The sequence below is a fragment of the Papio anubis genome, chromosome 10 (genome assembly GCF_008728515.1).
Source record: "Papio anubis isolate 15944 chromosome 10, Panubis1.0, whole genome shotgun sequence".
In the NCBI taxonomy this organism is placed as follows: domain Eukaryota; kingdom Metazoa; phylum Chordata; class Mammalia; order Primates; family Cercopithecidae; genus Papio; species Papio anubis.
Window position 1 is genome coordinate 30725390 of NC_044985.1, and position 16629 is coordinate 30742018.

Consider the following 16629-nt stretch of genomic DNA (forward strand, 5'->3'; position numbering starts at 1 on the left):
AAAGGAAATACAACTGCAACTATTTATACTGCCGTAATATTGCCACTTTTTTCAATAACAGGATGTGTAGAACAAGTAAATCTTCTACAATCAGAAAGAGAAATCACATTGAAATTGTGTAACAAGTCTTCCACTACTAGCCTGCCAATATTAAAGCAGTAGGACAATACACATTTTTCTTCTTTCAGAAGAACAAAATAGAGATTGTCAGGTATTGAAGATCCAAGAGCAAAATGCTATAACACAAAAATAACAAAAAGCACAAAATGCTGAAATGTCCCAGAGCCTGCATTCCAGAAGATGTCCAGAAGGTATATTTTCTCTACTTCTGCATACCTATTATTTCTATGAGATCTTGTATTAGCTTTCACCGGTTTATATTATGGTAGCAAATGGCTCAGTATCAGTGGCTTTCTAGAAGGAAAATTTATCTCTAATTTCTCACCCATGTTACATATTCCTACAGCTGCAATTATGTTCTTGTCTCTCCAAGATCCAGGCTAAAGAAGTAGCCCCCGTCTCTATATTGCTCTTCCCATGGCAAACAGAAAAGAGCAGGAGTAGAGTCTTACAGTGACTCTTAAAGCCTCTGTTTGAAAGCAGTACACGTCACTTCCAAAGCCAGGACTCAGCCAAGCCTGCTGTCATAGACAAGTGATGTAGCATCCCACAAGAGGGGGAGATATTGGACAGTAACAGAACCTACCATGGATCATCACACCCAAAGAGACAATCTGGACTAAAGAGTGACAAACTCAGACTTTCCTTCATTAGGAAAAAGGGAAGATTTGGAGTTGAATGTTTATGTCTTATATATTCTCTCTCCATATGAAAAAATTCTCCCTTGTCAGGGTGCAAAGGCACAAATACACTCTAGTAGGAGTGGAACAACTCCCATTGGCTCATTGTCATCATATTTTTACTACCAGAGTTTGAGTTTTACTATGAAAGTAACATGTCATCATGATAAAAACTCTAAGAGCAACAGAAAGCAACACAGTAAATCATAAAATAGCCCCATTATATCTCTCAGTCCCACTCCCCAGAGATACATTTTCTTTACAGACATTCTCTTAAATATTATTCTAGAAATTATTCATGAATATATTCTGTTGTGAATTTCCTCATTTGAAAATTGAGATAATACCACCTCAAATGACTGTTATGAGTATCAAATGACTTAAAGAATGTACAACATTTAGAAGAGCACTTTACACATAGTAAATTGCATGTGAGTGTTAACTACTATTATTTTTGCATGCGCTATTGTAAGTGCTTTGTATGTATTATCCCTGGCCCCGCCACCACCCACCATAATCACCACCACCTTCTCACACACATACACTTTGATTATTATTCAATCGTATGATCTTGGAATAGTTTCATGTTAATCCAGATACATCTTACTTTTGAAAGGCTGCAAGGTATCCCATTGAATGGATCTAATATAACTTTCTACAACTTGAGTATTTTCTTACCTTTTGCTATTACAGATAACACAGAAACATGCTTGTGCCATAATATAAATGTAATTTGAACCAGTGACTTCATTTCATTTAGAAATCACTAGGTCAAGAGCTACATATATTTAATTTTTGAGTGAGTTTTCCAAATTGTCTTTGAGACAGTCATTAGAGCTTTTAGCAAGACTATGGTTCTGTTTGGATTGCACTTTCCTTCCTCACTGAAATTGGGCATGGCCATGTGACTTACTTTAACCAACAAAATGTTAGAAATAACATGCTACATATTCTATTACAACTTGCCTACCCCCCACCTCAGTGAAATAAAATGTTCCAATAGTGCCTGCTCGGTGATCTTGGTCATTTAATGAGAACAACATGAAGGAGTCCACCTCCCCTGCTGCTCTGAGAAGTATCTTGCAGTGTAATCAAGAAATATACCTTTCCAGTTTTAAGTACCTAAGAGTGTGAGGTTATTTGTTTTCACAGCATAACTAAGCTTATCCTGATTAAGACACACTTCTACTAGCAATTTAACAGTGTGTATCAAAGCATATAAATGACTTAAGCATAGTCTACAAAAATGATCAGTATATACGCAACTGTTTATTCCAACTCCAGGAACTAGAGAATATATGCATATTATTTTATCAAGCAAATAGGTATATTCATTAATTATCTAGAACACCCAGTGTTAAAACTGCAGCCTCTTTTTGCTGGGGTTGCCTCATCCCTGACCAGCTTCCTCCTACAGGTAGACAGAATTCTGAAATGGTCCAAGATTTCCTCCCCTAATCTCTGGGCTGTGACTATCATCAGATATCATACCCATGAGTATATTACATTACAAGAACAGAGGATTTTATAGATGTAATTAAGATTACTAATCAGTTGACTTCGAGTTAGAGAGATTTTCCAGGTAGACTCATTCTAATCACATGACCCATTTAGAAACAGAGTTTATCCTGGCTGATTAGAGAAGCAGTAGTCAGAAATTTGAAACAAGAGAGGAATTCCATGTGAAAGTTCTCTGTTGCTGAGATGTGGGTACCTACAGGGAAAGGACCTGAGAGTAGCCTGTAAGAGCTGAAAATGGTCTCCAGGATAACCAGCAAGAAAATGGGGACCTCAGTCCTGTTAAAACAAGGAAATGAATTTTGCCAATAACCTAGACGAGCTTGGGAGTAGGATCTTTCCCAGAAACTGCAGATCAGAACCTGTGGCCCATCCTTTGACTTCGACTATGTAAGACACAGAGCAGAAAAGCGACAAAAACCAGCTGGACTTCTGATCTACAGAACTTGAAGATAATAAATGACATTGTTTTAAGCCTCTGTGTTTGTGGAAATTTCATATGCAGCATAAAACACTAATACGTATGGCCTACCTGAATTCATAGAAGCGTCTCTTTGTCCTACTCTCAGGGAAAGGTGGTTGCTTGCTATGTGGCATCCTCACATCCTCTTCACCCAGTCAGAGAGCCCCAGGAGGAAATGCCTACACATTCTCTTCAAATAATTCATGCCTTTAATGTCTACACCTTCTGGTTGAATCCTTAGCCTTCATTTCTATAGCCTAAAGGTGGGTGATGCTTGAGAACTGTGAACCTTATACAAAGTCACTTTTTTGGATTGTCCTCCCAAGGTCATCTGGTGCTTCACTTTCACTTTGCAATGGTGGGTACTTATCTTTTATATTAGATAAGTGCTAATCTTATCTAATAAGACAAAAGGAAAGTAAAAAGTTTCATTTTAATACACTTTTGGTAGTATAGGTTTGAGGTTTATTATGAGAGGTAAATTTTTATAAAGTGATTGATCCATAGTAAGCACATATTAAGCATTAATAATTAAATATAATAACCCATATTAAATAAATTTCAACATGGAATCAAGGCAATAATCAAGACTGACAACAAGCCCTGCGCTCCTTCTGGTTCACAGACTTGCCTCTCTCTACATATCCTTTCTAGTAAGAAATTAGGATTATTTTTCCTATAAAATCTAAGAATCTTTTAATTTATATGTTCTCAATGGAAGCCATTTACATGCAAAAGTTAGACATATTATGAGATTTATTCACTCTATATTTTCTTAATGTTGAGATGGACAGATCCAAACTTTTTTTAAAAATTTCAACAGGATTTCTTTTTATTCCAACAGCATCAAATTACTATAAAGACAAAGTGGTATATTATTCTAAAAAACAAAATTCAACAGATCTAAAGAATATACTATTTTATGCAAATTCCTCCATATTAACCAACATTCATAATAGAGCAGTTGTAAATATCTGCTCTAAGTTTATTAAAATAAACTAGAGATGTCTATAGTCACATATATTATTTTTAAAAACACTTTGTTGGAGCTACTTGTTTCATTATATAAAGATATTAGAAAGATATTGCCAGTAAAAACTGGTGCTATTCATTGCATGCTACTCAATGAATCATGAAGTCCAATGAAAGAATTGAGATTTTTTCCTCATTTGTAGTAATCATGTTTAGCTACACGAAAAATAAACTTGCCTATGTGCACTTTATCAACCACTAATACACTAGTAAAGACACATTCTAAAATGCCAAACAATGCATTTTCAAGTGTTTTAAATCTATTCATAAAACATTCCTGGTTTAAGACTAAATATAATTGTAGAAATATGACTAAGTAAAGTTCATAATTCTTCTGTTTTTTGGTTTTTGGTATTTTTCTTGAGACAAGGTCTGGCTCTGTCACCCAGGCTGCAGTTCAGTGGCCCAATCTGGGCTCACTGCAACCTCTGCCTCCCAGGCTCAAATGATCCTCTCATCTCAATCTCGCAAGTAGCTGGGGTGACAGGCACACACCAGCACGCCCAGCTAATTTTTCTATTTTTTTTTTTTGTAGAAACAGGGTTTCAGCATGTTGCCCAAGCTGGCCTCAAATTCATGAGCTCAAGCAAACCACCTTCTTTGGCCTCCCAAAGTGTTGGGATTACAGGCATGAGCCACCATGCCCAGCCCATAATTCTTCTTGATACAAGAAGTTTATCAAAATATCACTATTATAATAAACTTGTACTTTATAAATAAATTGCTAATATTCCTTTTTTATATTTGGATTCTTATTCAGGTCAAATTTATTTGTAACCTGCTGCTTGTTCTAGGGAGTGGAGAGTTGGGGGAGATGGCTAGCTGTAATATTATATGGTATATCTGACAAACAAAAGCATGCTCCAAAAACAGGACAGATTACTGTTACAATTAGTCACACTAGAATAGTTTCCTTCTCTGTGCTTATGTAAATTTGGGAGAAAATAGATCTCTTAGTAAGCTACAAAGAGCAGTTTTAAGGTAGATTTTTTTTTTTCCTCACATGAGATCCACTGCATACCATAAAATTAGGGCAAATATTGGTTACATAAATCTACATAGGTATATCAATCAACTATAAAATTTTACTGGAATGCCGTAATTGTCAATAAAATTAGAATCTGGATTCCATTTTCTCAATAAGTGGAGTAACAAAATGTACCAATTAATCCAGTTATTTTTATAGCATGCTACGTTCTATATATCTTTCCTAAACAGACTCCTAAAAACCCAAAAATTTATATATCATATATAGCAGGCCACAATGAGAGAATTCTCAAACTGCTTCTCTGTGTTTCCCTCTGAATTGAATCACCCCCATTCAAACATTTTTTCCTGATCTGAGTAGAGAAGACTTCAGTGCAAACGTATCAGGCCCAGACCAAATCTCCACAGCAGGTGATTCTTCTTGGTCAGAAGTGTATTGCTTCATGGCTTAGAGAATTCCAAAAGTTATTGATTTTGTTTCCTGGGTTTGTTTATGACCTCCATGAATAAGACATAGCTTCCATCATACGTCCAGAAATGGAAGCTTAATTCTGTTCCTGAAACCCTGTGTTCCATGTCTTCACCAAAGGACAAGAGCCATATTGACTTTCACATATCAACCTTTGGCACTATCTCTAAACTAACTTTGTTGTACACATTAAGGCATTTCAGTTTAACTCTGTATAATCCTAATTGTTCTGAAAGCTCATTTACTTTACAGCGAAGAGATTAGAGGGTATGTTTATTTCTTGGATGACACAATTTCTTGGACAAGTAAAGATTTTAACTAGATATCGTCCTGAGGTCTGATATAGGAGAATGCCAATCTGCAAGTTGGTCTGAGGTGGGAAGGGAGGCCTACCTTGTGAGTCTCTGCTCATGTTACCATCTTATTTAGCTCGTAAGCTTCCATGCTGAGAAAGAAATGTTTAAATTCTCTTTAATGTTACACTGGGGACTCAAGGGGGAAAGCCTATGAACTAACATGCATGAAGCAAAATAAATGTTTCATGGGGATAAAGGAGTTTATTTCGAGGTATTTTCATTTTGAAGTTGAACTCTTCTTCAATTTTTACTTTCAAATTATTACATATTTTACTTAATGTTAATAAAGGCCAGAGAATACAGATGAATGAGAATCTACTTTAAAATCATGTGCAACTTTATTTTAGGACTATATCTAGCTTTTTCTAGGAAACAAAGCTATCCTTATTCAGTTTTGCTTACAAAAAAAAAAACCATGTAATATCTTAGACATTTAAAAAAATGTTGTAGTCATTGTTTCCCTCTTGCATTTTCTAAGCATTGATTTTTCCACTAGAGCTCAAATTAAAATGGGTGTACTAGTATGACAGGCAATTCCCATAACTTATATAACTAAACATATCCATTTATCCCAGTGGGTTGTCAATTGTGTTACCATTATTCCCATAATAAATACTGGTTTGCTAAATATTACATCAAGGGCAGTAAGAAAAGTATAACATATCAATTTTGCATTATCAACTCTCAAAAATGCTGCTCAATTATGTCTTAATTTTGTAACAGTATATGTTATTGAATTGAATCAGAGTTAGGGCTATTTTCTACTTAAAGAAAGATGTATGCATGTGTGCATGTGTGTGTGTATGTTGCTTATTTCAGGGTAAAATTCATAGCCAAGCTGGTGGTGCTATTTGATATAATGAGGGAGGATATCCTTTTCATCATCTATACTGTTGGCCAACAAATGTAGATTAGAAAGAGGAATAAATGTGTGTTAGTATGTGTGTATGTGTGCGTGTGTGCTTATGTGAACTATAAAGGATTCTTGTGCCCTTAATGCGCAAACTTTCTTTAACTTAAAACATTCAGAATCATCTCAAAATTATTTTATGCTCTCAGAAAAAAATCAGAGAAAAAGCAAATATTCATAAATGGAGTTTTAAATGGATCTTGAGACACATTGTGATTTTATTCTCCATCCTAATGAACATGTGGCCTTTTGGTGTAATTCTGTATCTTCACCTTTTTCTTTGAATGTTCTTAAGTAGGTTTCATATTTCCTTTATAGAACTATCCATAAAAACACAAATAAAAGGATGAAAATCAAAGTTAATAAAGATTGGAGACTTGAAAGTCAAAGAAGTAGCCAAGCCTCCCATCTCGTTTATAACAATTTCTGGACTTGAAAAGAGGATTTGGGCCTAACTCATGGAGTTAACACCATTGAACTGGTAGGAGCTGTATTTCTCTTCTCTGCATAGCTAGTTTTTGAAGAACATATTTTCAACAAATTTTTCCTACTTTTACTAGCTCTTTCACATTACACAATAGAGCATATATGTGGTGTTAAAATAGATGCCATCCTAGCCACAGAGGATTAGGCCAGAGGCTACTGTAAAAGTCATATGTAAGCATTTATGAATATAAGTCCCCTCTGAGATAATACTCATGAACTCTGCCCAATAGAGCTCTGACTTTTGGGAGTGTCAAGCCAATCCAATCAGAGCTTAAATGTAGGGTGACTCACTCAGCTCAGGGTGCTTCTCTAAAGAACTGTAAGCAACTCTTCCAATATTTTTATATTTAGATGGTTGCACCCTTTAAATCACGGGATGATTGATGAAGCAGATTTTCATTCTGGCAAAATCTTCTACTTCTGTACAAAATCAATATGATTCTCTTTTCTGTAGAATGTTGAGAAAATTGACCAATAATTAGGTAATTATTAACAAATTAATTAATTGACCATGAGGCAAATCAATTATTAATTTCTGTTATATAATAAGCCCTATCACCTATTTATTCAGTCCTACCCATATACCTTCTAAGCAAAAATATAAAAAGAAATTTTTATGATAAAATACAAGAAAATCAAATTAGACGTGTCCTCTATAGATTACAATAAGATTAAGAAAATAAAATTACATATTTGAGACATCAATTTTTTAGATAATTTATAACTCATGAGAAAAGCCCAGTAGTGGAGGTGATCAGAAGAAGGTGCATAATGGAAGAGGGGACTATGGAACATGATCATCACTGAGGTGGGGCATGCAGGAGTTACGTAAGTGGGCCTTCCTTCAAACAACGGACTGATTGGTGCTGCTGTTGCTTATAAGGTGGTTGAAGACCAGAAGCCACCCAAAGACAAGCAAATCTACAGGCCTGGATTCAACCAGTTAGAATTGTACAAAGATGGAGAGAGGCAGGTAGGCAAAAGTCAGATTGGGAACTGCCTACTGAAACAAGTAGACCAGTGAGAAGGCTTGGGAGTAGGACACTAATACATATATAGGCAGGTTGTGTGGTCAGAAAATTAGTGTCTGTGCTCAAGGAAGCAGAAAAGTTTTGGTGAAGCCACAGTCATGCTTTTCCATGGAATAATACCAATGTAATAGTGTTTTTGAGAAAACAGTAAGGGTAACAAAATTTACTAATAGTGAGAGGTATGGTATATTGGAAGAGGATCCCTAATTCTTCTGTACTCTGAATATCTATATCCTTTACAATGTAACATCTAGAGTCCATTTGCCATTCTCCTATATTTTGGCTGGCCCTGTAACTTGTTCTGGTCAATAAAATGCAGCATAAGTGATGGTGTGCTAGCTCTAAGTCTAGGCCCCAAAAATCTTAGCTTGCCTCTCTTCATTCTCGTGAAACTCTGACCAGTCACCATGAGAACAAGCCCAGGCTATCCTGCAGGATGATGAGAAAACACAGAACCAAGGGAAGCAGCCCCAGCTGAGGCCATTCTAGACCTCTAGTCCCTAGCTGACCTGGCAGCTGACTGCAAACACAAGCTCAGCTGAGCCCAGTCCATATTAATGACCAGCAGAATTATGTGCTGAAAAATAAAAGAAATGGTTGTTTTAAGCTGCGAAGTTGTGTGATTTTTTTAACATGGCAAAAGCTAACTGATGCAGAAATAATTGGTTCCTAGAATTGAGGTGCTGCCATAACAAAAATCTAAAATAAGTGCCATTGGCAGTAAGCACTGAGCAGAGGATGGAAAAATGGCAAACAAACTCTTAGCAAATGCAGAGAAAAAAAATCAAATTGTTATTGGAGGTTAGGAAAAAAATGGTGATCTGTATTTTTGAGAATAAAATAATTGTCAAAAGTGTTGCCTATAGAAACTTGAAAGATGGCCAGTGTATATAATGAACTTTTGATTTTGGCTAAAGAGACCTCCACAGAATGTTGAAATGTCAGATGGTTGGTCCTAGCTACATATAGGTACAAGAAGAAAGAAATGGTCTAAATAAAGACATGGCCAGCTTGCAAGGAGAATTCTGAGGGAACACAGAGGGGACAGAATTTTCTGGGTGGGAAAATATAATTGTTTCGTATCTTCTGTCTTTCCATCCAGTAAAAATTCTCAAAGTAAAATGAGGCATCAAGAAGAAAAAAAATCAATTCAAGGGTGTAGCTCCGCAATCCTTTGTTAAGAAATCTGAAAGAATTTATATGTTGTCTAGTTCGCTCTCAAACTAAAAAATACAGCTCCTCAACTTTGTAAGAGTATGGTCTCACAGAAGCCCAATCCCAGAGTAAATAAGTCTATACAGAGAGGCATGTCTTGAAAACAGTCAGGGTATGGCTTTCTAACAAATGACATGCACATAAATTAAACTCATAGTAAGTCCACCATGATTTGGAAGAAACTGAATTTATAAAAGTGCCATCAACCTGAATTTTGAAAGAATGATTTTACTTAAATTGCAAAAAGGTCTCTGTGGGTGCAACTTTCTATGATCCAGAAGCTGACTGAGAACGTTTTTCAAAAGGCTAAGGAAGGAAATTAAAAAGAGAGAATGTTCTAGAGAGCAGAGTCAAGATCCAATAGTCATGAAAAACAAAAAACTGGGAAACCACCCCCAAAAAACAGCACCTTGCCTTAACGAATAGTTACTCCTCCCAGGTAGGGGAGCCTAACAACATTTTTCTACCTAGATTTTAAATTTCCAATGGACCAGTAATTGCTATGTACCTCCCATTTTTTTCTTTCAGAATGGCAGTATTTATCAGTTACCTTATCCCTGTATTAATATTGCAGGTTGGATGTTTATGGGACATATATTTTTTAAAATTTCATGACTCTCTGGATCAAAAACATTTACATTTAATGGGCTTCCTCTCAACTTTAAATGGATAATTGAATTCTAGAATTCAAGCCTGATGTCATAGTTCCATGAGAATTTTAGGGATCCTATGAGAAGGAAGAGGATGTTGTACATGGGTAGAAAGGTGAAAATTGTGGCCAGAGGCAGATTGTAGTAAACTAGAAAATTGGCTCATAATCCTTTATTCCTTCTTGCCTCCATGCTCTTTGTAATGTGACCTTGCCACTTTTCTCATTAAGAGATGGATTCTGTTCTCCGTTGCCTTCTGTCTGGACTGGTCTTGTAACTTGTTCTGGTTAATAGAAAGAGGTAAACGTGATGCACATCAGAAGCCAAGGCCTCAAGCAAACTTTCCCACTTGCTGTCTTGGAACCCTTCCCAGCCACCAGGTAAATAAGCCGAGGCTCTTGTGCTGGACGATGAGAGGTCACTGGAACACTAATGAGCCATAACAGCCGAGGCCATTCTAGAATAGATAGCTTTTGCCAACCAAGCAGCTGACTGCAGATACATGCCTGCATCCAGATGAGTCCAGAAAAGCAACCTAGGTGAGTCCAGTCCTCATTGCTGGCCCATAAAGTCATAAACAAAATAAACAATTGTTATATTAAGCCACTTAGTTTTGAGATAGTTTGAGATACAATGAAAGCTAACTTTAGGCATGTTTCTTAGCTTTTCTCACCTTCTTTTGTTCACACACACACACAAAAATCATATGAAAGAATTTCTACCTGTTACATTCTTAGGATAATATTGAGTATACAGTAGATACTCAATAAATATCAGCTGTTATTATCCTCATTAGTGCTTCTGAGGAGGAAGCTCTGAGACATCTTCATTATAATAATAAATGTTATCATTAATTGTGTACCTATTATCAGGACTCTGTGCTAGGCACTTCATATATAACATCTGTAATCATCACAACAAAATTCTGAATAATTATTTTATTTCTTTTTTACAGATGAGAAAACCAAGTAATGAAAATGCTGAGTAACTGCATCTATGTATGTGAACAAGTAGCCAAACCAGGATTTGAAAAACTTCCTAAATTTTTCCATTGCACTATGTCCTCGGAGGTATGTAAAATAATCTTCTCAATTCTTCACTTACCTGTGGAATTATTATTCATCCATTCCTTTGCCATGGCCTACACGGTTGGTGACATGTAATTCTCTGTCCCTAGACTTTGGCATTGGCAATATGACTAGTTTGGCCAATGGATATTAACAGGTGTGACATGAGTAGAGGCTTGAAATATGGTTAAGCCCTTATGCTTGTCATCTCGTGCTTCTGTTAAAGCCATGAGAAAAACGAACCCCAGGTAGATATTACGCTTCCAGTTGGGAACTCTAAATGAGACAAATGGAACAGAGTTGATTCTCACAGATGCAAAATAATTATAGCCACTTCACAGGTGCCAGGGCGAGACATAAATGCTTAGTATTGTTTGCCACGGAGATATTTGTGGTTGTGTGTTGCATAGCAATATCTGACTGAGTCAGTTCTTCAGAGCCTTCAAATGTTGAATAATATAGCAATAGCAAAACATTTCATAGAATAAAACATGCTATAATCTGGTGGAGGTAGACAGGAGATAAGTGAATTTCAACCAGAAGAGGGAAAGACAGCTCTTTCATATGTGGGATAAAATTGTGGTCTCAAATTGGAGTTATTCTGCTTGGGAAATTTATGGAAAGAGATCTTGTATAAAGGCTGCATCTCCTAAATTTGAGCGATAAAATACGCTTGTGCAGGGACAGGTTGACTCAGCAGGTCTGAGGTGTCTAAACCTTGCCCATTCCAAAGGAAGGATGGGACCCGGAATGGCTACTAGGAGCATCTAAGCCTTTAGAATATGGTACCTCATAAGAGTGTCTGTTTACCTGGAGCCTTCGGCCATGTGAGGCAGTTTATGCTAACAATGTTAAGTTATGGTTGGGGCCTTGGGCCACATAATATCAGTTTGACCTCTGGAAGGGCTGAAGGCTGAGAAACTAAGGTCAGCCTCATGGGCATGCCATGCCTATTTGACCAAGCTCCAATAAAATCCTGGACACCAAGTCTCAGATGAGCTTACCTTGTTGACAACACCCCGTTTGTGTTGTTACAGATTGTTGCTGGAAGAATTAGGTGCTGTCTGTGGGACTCTACTAGGAGAGAACAATTATTAATAGAAGCTTGAACTTAGTCTTTCCTGGATTCTGCTCTATCAGCCTTTGACCTTAGATGATTTTAGTCTGTTCTCTTTCACTATAATCAGCCATAACCATTAGTAAAACAGATTTTCTGAGTTCTTTGAGTTCTAGCAAATCACTGAACCTGAGGGTTAACTTAGGGATCCCTTTTGACAAGGGTATTGGCCTCACACATTCTTGAAACTCAGTAATAATTCTGCTGCGCAGAAGCTTTTTAGTTTAATTAAGTCCCATCTATTTATCTTTGTTTTTATTGCATTTGCTTTTAGTTTCCTGGTCATGAAGTCTTTGCCTCAGCCAATGTCTAGAAGGGTTTTTCCAATGTTGTCTTCTAGAATTTTTATGGTTTCAGGTCTGAGATTTAAGTCTTGGATCTATCTTGAGTTGATTTTTGTATAGGGTAAGAGATGATAACCCAGGTTCATTCTTTTATGTGTGGCTTGCCAATTATTCCAGCACCATTTATTGAATAGGGTGTCCTTTTCCAGCTTTATGTTTTTGGTTGCTTTGTTGAAGATCAATTGACTGTATTTGGTGTTATTTCTGGGTTCTCTATTCTGTTCCATTGGTCTATATGCCTATTTTTATACCAGTCCTATGCTGTTTTGGTGACTATGGCTTTATAGTATAGTTTAAAGTCAGGTAATATAATGCCTCCAGATTTGATCCTTTTGCTTAGTCTTGCTTTGGATATGCAGGCTCTTTTTGAGTTCCATATGAATTTTAGGATTTTTTCTAGCTCGGTGAAGAATGACGGTGGTATTTTGATGGGAATTGCAGCAAGTGTATTGTCTAGGTATGATTACTCTATCCCTAGTGAAGTAGTAATGAGCATCCTAGGGAACCCTTCTAAGTATCTAAAACTGTCTTGGTAGTCAGGTATTCCTTTTCTTAGATAATGTAATATTTTATTTATTTATTTTTCTTTTATTATTATACTTTAAGTTCTAGGGTACATGTGCACAACGTGCAGCTTTGTTACATACGTATACATGTGCCATGTTGGTGCGCTGCACCCATTAACTCATCATTTACATTAGGTGTATTTCCTAATGCTATCCCTCCCCCTCCCGCCTCCCCACAATAGGACCTGGTGTGTGATGTTCTCCTTCCTGTGTCCAAGTGATCTCATTGTTCAATTCCCACCTATGAGTGAGAACATGTGGTGTTTGGTTTTCTGTTCTTGTGATAGTTTGCTCAGAATGATGGTTTCCAGCTGCATCCATGTCCCTACAAGGGACACGAACTCATCCTTTTTTATGGCTGCATAGTATTCCATGGTGTATATGTGCCACATTTTCTTAATCCAGTCTGTCACTGATGGACATTTGGGTTGATTCCAAGTCTTTGCTATTGTGAATAGTACTGCAATAAACATATGTGTGCATGTGTCTTTATAGCAGCATGATTTATAATCCTTTGGGTATATACCCAGTAATGGCATGGCTGGGTCAAATGGTATTTCTAGTTCTAGATCCTTGAGGAATCGCCGCACTGTCTTCCACAATGGTTGAACTAGTTTACAGTGCCACCAACAGTGTAAAAGTATTCCTATTTCTCCACATCCTCTCCAGCACCTGTTGTTTCCTGATTTTTTAATGATTGCCATTCTAACTGGTATGAGATGGTATCTCATTGTGGTTTTGAGTTGCATTTCTCTGATGGCGAGGGATGATCAGCATTTTTTCATGTGTCTGTTGGCTGTATGCATGTCTTCTTTTGAGAAGTGTCTGTTCATATCCTTTGTCCACTTTTTGATGGGGGCTGTTTGTTTTTTTCTTGTAAATTTGTTTGAGTTCTTCGTAGGTTCTGGATATTAGCCCTTTGTCAGATGAGTAGATTGCAAACATTTTCTCCCATTCTGTAGGTTGCCTGTTCACTCTGATGGTAGTTTCTTTTGCTGTGCAGAAGCTGTTTAATTAGATTCCATTTGTCAATTTTGGCTTTTGTTGCCGTTGCTGTTGGTGTTTTAGACATGAAGTTCTTGCCCATGCCTATGTCCTGAATGGTATTCCCTAGGTTTTCTTCTAGGGTTTTTATGGTTTTAGGTCTAACATTTAAGTTTCAGATAATATAATATTTTAAAATATTGATTCTGAGGAAAGTGTACTTCTGGATTAGATCAAGACTATCATGGTGTTGGACAGGCTTCTGGAATTTCCAACATCTGATTCTACAAGTGACTGCTGCAGACTCTGAGCAATATGAACTGAGTGAAGCTATTGCTTTATTTTCTAAAAGGAGAGCAGTATTTGAATAGCATTTGGATTGTAAAGACTTTATCATTCATTGTTTTGATCAATTCATTATTGATAGCTAGGATAATTCAGTGAAGACAAAACTGAGTAACAGAGTCCACATATGTCTTGGAAGCAGAATGGGGCAGATAACTTTTCTTTTTGGAAACAAAATCTCAAGTCTCTGGATCAAAAGCTGCCTCATATTAGGGCTTACAAGTTGGAAATGAAAGATCTGGGGCTCAAAATTGTCTATTTTTCTGGAAGGTAGAAGAGTGAAGAGCAAGGTTCTCAAATTTATGATGGCATAAATGATTTCTAACATATAATTGTACACATAGAAAAACTATCAAAATAACTGAAAAGAATACTGTGACAGAAGCCACATGTGGTCCATAAAGCCTAAAAATGTACTCTCTGGTCCTTTGCTAAAGAATTTGTCATAATAAGTAAGAACACTGCTTATCTTTGCCAAAGGTGGCCTATGTAATGACTACAATTTAGCGTGTGGGAGTTTCTAGGGCTATAATGTTCTGTTTCTTAATGTGAGAGCTAGTTACACTAGTATTCCCAACAGAAAAAAATTCATCCAATTGTATGCCTATGATGTGTGCTTTGTATACATGCATTTCATTTCAACAAAAAATTTATATTTATGTATGTATGCAAATGTGTGTGTATTGTGTATATGTATTAATCACTTGCACCACTACTTTATTCTTTTTTTTTTTTTTTTTTTTGAGATGGAGTCTCGCTCTGTCACCAGGCTGGAGTACAGTAGCACGATTTTGGCTCGCTGCAACCCCTGCCTCCCAGGTTCAAGCAATTCTCTGGCCCCAGCCTCCCAAGTAGCTGGGACTACAGGTGTGTGTCACCACACCCAGCGAATTTTTGCATTTTTAGTAGAGACAGGGTTTCACCATGTTGGCCAGGATGGTCTCAATCTCTTGACCTCATGATCCATCTGCCTTGGCCTCTAAAAGTGCTGGGATTACAGGTGTGACCACCGCACCTGGCCCATCACTACTTTATTCTAAGCCACGTGTATCTTTCACTTGAATTATTGCAATGGTTTTCGGCAGATTCTTGCCTCCTTAGAGTTGACTCTCCATACAGCAGTCATATAATAAATCTGGTCAAAAGCCTCAGATTTACGGGGCTTCTCAGCTCTTTCCAGGTAAATTCTAATGAGCTTGCTATGACCCACAAGACTCTATATGATCTAGCTCCCCTCTCTTCCTCTGACCTCTTGTGCTGTACTTCCTCTGGCTCATTTTAATGCAGCCGCAAAGTCCTCATTATTTATCCGAAGCACCAGGCAGAGTGTGCTTATGTATCAAGGTCTTTATACCTACCACTCTTTCTACCTGGTAGTCTCTTCCCCTAGATATTTTCATGGCTCACCCCCTCAGTTTATTTTGTTCTCTATTCAAATGGCACCGTATCAGAGAATAAATGGAGAGAATGTTAGTCCCCTGCACAATTCTATTTCCCTTTACCCTGCTTAATTTTTATTAATAGAACTTACTTCTACCAGGCATAATGCATATATTATATTTGCAGTTACCATCTGTCCTGTCCATTAGAATGAAAGCTGCATGATATTCATGACTTTATCAATTTTGTTTATGACTCACCTTAATACTTTCAATAGTACTTAAGACATATTTATTAAACAAATAATAAAATATTTACTTAATAAAGTATGAATTTGTATGTGGTTATTGAGTGAGGATCCCTATAGGCAATAAGTCTGAAGGCCATATTTATTATTTTTTAAACTAGTCAGATATCCTGCCTCTCTGTGGGACATGGGTCCTTCCTACAGAGGTATGTGGTTTCTAGAGACCAGTAACCCTGATTCAAACATTACCTCTGCCAATTCTTACCTGGGTGGATCATGTTAAGTTTTAGTTTCCTAGGCTATAAATTGGAGATAAACATAGCAGTTATTTTATGATATGGTTGGAAGAATCATATGAGCAAATCTGTATAAATCACTTAGTCCAGATTTGGCATAGTAAGTGCTCAATATATATTAACTGTTTTATTATTACCATTATTAGGATTCTAGCACCCACTGGTATTTGTGAATTCCTATACTCACAGCATCTGGGAGGGACAGTGGAAGTTCTTTACACTCAGAGGTGGATAACTGGAATATGTATTGACTGATAAATATATTTCAGAGGAAAGAAAATGAGGCAGAAGATACTGGTTTACACATTTGTATTTCAGGTTAAAGTGAACTGAGGTCAATTCTGAAGAAGAGGTGGGATAGAAGAG

The 16629-nt window shown here is 36.9% G+C and overlaps 1 long non-coding RNA gene across 3 annotated transcripts in view; it reads left to right on the forward strand.

The window, feature by feature from the left end:
* Window positions 1-8730: 8730 nt before the first annotated feature.
* The window catches only part of LOC108581276, a 42262-nt gene continuing 34363 nt past the window's right edge, over window positions 8731-16629 (forward strand). For 2 of the 3 annotated variants that reach the window (XR_001893237.3, XR_004176507.1), the window contains exons 1-2: window positions 8731-10297; window positions 10873-10987. This is a non-coding gene — a long non-coding RNA (uncharacterized LOC108581276). Of the gene's footprint in view, window positions 10457-10872; window positions 10988-16629 lie in introns of all 3 variants that reach the window. The other variant, XR_004176508.1, reaches the window with a different exon arrangement.